General features: G+C 40.9%; 1 pseudogene across 1 annotated transcript; it reads left to right on the plus strand.

Annotated features, from left to right (window-relative positions):
- Window positions 1-2,355: 2,355 nt before the first annotated feature.
- Window positions 2,356-3,371, plus strand: LOC308427096 (large ribosomal subunit protein eL42-like; annotated as a pseudogene). Its single transcript has 2 exons — window positions 2,356-2,391; window positions 3,014-3,371. The product of its transcript is annotated as a large ribosomal subunit protein eL42-like (transcript).
- The last annotated feature ends 1,300 nt before the right edge of the window (window positions 3,372-4,671 follow it).

Raw genomic sequence — 4,671 nt, forward strand, 5'->3', positions numbered from 1 at the left:
TCTACATACACACAGACATGGCTGGATTTACTTTATATATTTCAGTAAATCAACACACTTTGACAAATTGGAGCCAGGCTCACTTACAAGATTCACGCTCTGTTTTCTATTATGGCAGTATTTCTCTCTCTCTCTCTCTCTCTCTCTCTCTCTCTCTCTCTCTCTGTGTGTGTGTGTGTATAGGGGAGTGAAGAAGAAATTACTTTAGTTAAAATTTTACATTACTTATTCTGTGTGTGTGAAAGTGCAGAGACCGAGGACAGTGCGCCTCCCACCTGCCCACCCTGTGGGTCCTGGGGATTGAACTCAGGTCACTGGGCTTCATGGCAAGTCCTCTGCTGGCTGGCCCCAAATTAAAAAGTTATTTTAAACAAAATATTATATTAATGCATAATAGGTTTATTCTCATGCTTTTTAAATGAATGAATGAATACATCTGTGAATTACCAGCTTTAACTTTTACTACTGCACATATTCATATAATTCATATTTTGGGGGCCCTAAATTTTTAGGGTACAAATAAAAGTTTAATAGTTTATCAACCAAGAGATACTTCCACTGACGCTTTTTCTTTGCATAGGTTAAGCCTATGTCTCTGTTCTCTGCTTTTCTGCTTTGTAAACCAAATTAGAGTTTGGAGGATAGATTTGTAGGCCCACTCCTGTTTTCAAAACTTAATTTCTGGTAAACCTTGAGGACAAATGAGAGGATTTGGTTTCAGAAGTAGACCGTAGCCTGTGTGTGCCAGGAAGTGTGCCAGGCGTATACTGCAACAGACCACTGTCCCTGAGAATGTCTCCTTTCCTTAACCTGTGGGATTCCTTCTGACTTGAGGCTCAATCATTTGGGCTGTTGATATTAGCCAGAGACTCTCCTGAGTCCCTAGCAGATGGTCTGGAAGCCAGAGACCATGACTGAAAGTATGCTTGCTGGAAATTGGTTTCTGGGTGACTTTATTCCCTGTTGGTTCTTGGTTTGTCAATAAAGAAAGCAGGACAGTTGCTGGGTGGAAGGCAGGGCCAGAACTTCGGGTCCAGGAGGCAGGAGGGGGACAAGTTTCTGCCCTGCTTTGAAGGAAAAAGAACGCAAGGGCATGTGAGGTCTTGTGGGACGCCTGTGGCTACCCCTACAGTTGGTGGCCAAGGATGTTTGGCAGGGGATAGGTGGGAGTAGCCACTAAGTTTAGGGCAGGTAGAGAGACAGAGATAATATATTGATAAGGGCACATTTTTTTCAGGCTGGATATATTTGCGCCCAGCAAATGTGTCATGAAGGCAAATTGTAAAGTAACAAACTGTGTATGTGTTTCTTTGGAAGATTCAAGGGTCTCGGGTGGGAGCTGGCTGCATGGTCAACTCGTGGAGCAAAGGTGGGTAAGAACAGAAGGGAAGACGGGAGGGGCTGGGAGCTCGGCCAGCCGTGGGAGAAGGGATGAGCGGTAAAACTACCCCCAACACTCCTGCTTAAAACAACAACAACAAACAAACTTAGCAGCAGTATTAAATATTATAAGAAAAAAACAAAATTAAGGGCAGTCTACCAGTGATAAAGTGGACACATTTTGGTTCTTTCAAGACCTTTAATAAAAACATTTATTATTTATTTAGTGGCAGGCAGGTTACCACAGTGATTCTGTGCAGGTCAGAGGGCAGCTGGGAGGAGTCTGTTCTCTCCTTCTACCACGTGGGTCTCAGAGATCATCTCAGGGTCTCAGGTTTGACAGCAAATTCCTCTACTGAACTATTGTACTGTAACCTTCTATGATTGAACAGTAGAGTGTACATGTATATATATTTTTTCCATGAAATCAAGCCCACAGGTAATACTTTGAAATACAACAGATATATCCAGAGTCTCAAATTTTATAAAATCGCATTATATTCCTTGGGCCACTAGCATCTGAAAATTTTTTTTTCTACAAATTTGTCTATTTTCTGGTTAAACTGATCTCTTATCACTGTTTCTGAAAAGCTAAGTTGTAATTTTGAAGACACCGTGGATAAAAAAAAAAAAAAAAAAAAAAAAAACTCCCACCAGTAACAGATGTGAAATTACATTAGATAAATATAATCATTAGTTTCAGTCTCACCCTGGTTAATTTGTTTGTGGAAATGTGCAACCCATTATTCATTAGATAATTTTTCACACACTGATTAGGAAGCCATGTCGAATTGTGACCCTGCACGTGTGGGTTTACCTGTCTGACTACGAAGTATACCATTTACAATACTGGAAATGGGGGACAAACTGTTTATCTCAGGCTGATTTTGTGCCAATAAATAAAGTAAATCAATAGCCAGTGAAGTGTGAACAACATTTCTCTGCTGTATAATATGGTTTTGGGGGCAATTTGACATGCTACAAGGGGAAACAAGGGGCCTGAGCAGAAAGGTAATAAAAGCAAATCAGGCTGGTAACTGTTATTGAAGTCCTATATTTTTCTATACTTGGGCAGCTTTAAGATGTGAAAAATAATGCACATAAAATTATAAAAATATTGAGGCAACTCTCCCCCATGTTTATAAACACTCCTTCCCATAGCTGAACTTGATTTTATTGGTCATGCACTTCATACCTGTGACAAATCTTTTCTATTTTCTATTTGATCTAATTTAGTACACAAATTCAAGTATCTTTAAACCATTTAGGGTAAATAAAGTGCAAACACCTTAAATCCCAAATAGATTTTATTAGTTCTCTCTAGGACTTTATCTGAACGTTGCTTTGCAGCACCAGATAGCTACAAAAGCAAAGCAAAATAAAACAGAACACAAACATTTTCCTGCTCAGGGAAGAGCTTCTGAAGAGAAAGCTCTGTTTCCACATTCCTCTCCTTTCTTAGGGAAACAGAGGTCTACTGTACCGAAGGTCGTGAATCTTCTAACCACTGACGGGGAGTGAGAAAATAAATGTGTTTATAAAGTCTGTGCTCTTGTACGTTGGAACCACGGCTGTTGGATTCTAAACCACAGTGAAAACACTTCCTGAGTATAAACTTCCATTGCTGCTCTAGCCTCTTTCTTTCTGTGCTGATAACACTCCTGCAAACGTGGTGAACGTTTCTAAGACCCGCCGGACGTTCTGCAAGAAATGTGGGAAGCACCAACCCCACAAGGTGACACAGTACAAGAAGGGCAAGGACTCTTTGTATGCCCAGGGAAAGCGGCGTTATGACAGGAAACAGAGTGGCTATGGTGGGCAGACTAAGCCCATTTTCCGCAAAAAGGCTAAAACTACAAAGAAGATCATGCTGAAACTGGAGTGCGTTTGAACCTAACTGCAGATCTAAGAGGATGCTGGCTATTAAGAGATGCAAGCATTTTGAACTGGGAGGTCACAAGAAGAGAAAGAGCCAAGTGATCCAGTTCTGAGCTGATTTTATTATGAATACAATAAAATTTGACCTTTCACCCTCAAAAAAAAAAAAAAAAAAGAAAAAAAAAGAAAAAAAAAAAAAAAAAGAAAACACTTCCTGAAGCAAGTCAGACTGCATTCAACTAGTTAACGGTAATTACAAGCAGTTTTTCCCCTGAAGAACAGACCAAGGTGGGCTGTGCAGTTACTACAAGAAGGAGGAGCTTGGGCTGTTCCTTTTCTAGCATTGTTCTGGTTCTCTTGGTCTGTAGTCACAGCTGGGAAATCAGCAGAGTCAGGGAATGAATGGCTTCTGGTGTCACAGAAAAGCATTTGCATCCTAAGAATGTTACTTCCTTGATGATGTCTGTGTACTATTACTAGAATTTTTAAAAGGTCATGGGCCATCAATTTATTTTTGTAAAGTATACTGATGGGTAGTGTATTTATCTGTATGCAATGGCATGATTAGCGTGGGAAATCCCACACACTGTCTGTACATCTATCTGTATGTTGTGACTCCTCCTCCTCATTTCTACTCAAAGATGGGTTCAGTCTAGGGTAGATTACTGTCTAAAATGTAGAATTAAGCAAATTTGTACTATATTGTGAATAACGTAAAGACCTGTCATCTCTAACTTCCCATTCGGGTACATATCAGCAGAAGTCTAAGGACTCAGGAGATGGAGGTAGGTGTCAAGATGAGCATCTGGCAGTGGGTGAGTTGGAACAAGGGTTAGACCAAGAGTCAGATACGCACCTTAGCTCTGCCGAGTCCTGTGACCTTACACAAATAGCCATCTAATACAGTTTAACAAGTCAAACGTTTACCAGCAATAAACAGACCTTTATTTTCAGGGTCAATAGAGAAGGCCTGATATCTGACCTACCTGGGTTTGAGCCCCAGGACCGACAGGGTGGAAGATGACCACTGACTCTCAACTGTTTTTCTGTCCCCAGCACATATTTATGCCAAGTGTACAGAATCATGTGCTTTTGAGTGAGAGAGCACAGACATGCACCTGCATGAACATGTGAACAAGCGAATGTAAAAAACCTAAAACTTTATCTTCAATCAGTTCTTTGATATATGTATCATCTCACTGTTGACTGAAGACAAAAACATGTTTGTAAGCCAATAACACGAACGTGCTTGCTTGTCTTACCTGACGCATTAAATCTTTGCTACGGCAGCTTTTATGGCTTAGGGATTGACCTAGTTGTGGTAAGAGTGGAGAAATGGCAGACACACCTCTGGGGCAGCTGGGGTCAGGCGGGCTGTGCTCGAAGGTGCGTCAGTAACCCAGAGACTCACGA

This window comes from Micromys minutus, assembly GCF_963924665.1.
Source record: "Micromys minutus genome assembly, chromosome: 11".
Classification (NCBI taxonomy): Eukaryota; Metazoa; Chordata; class Mammalia; order Rodentia; family Muridae; genus Micromys; species Micromys minutus.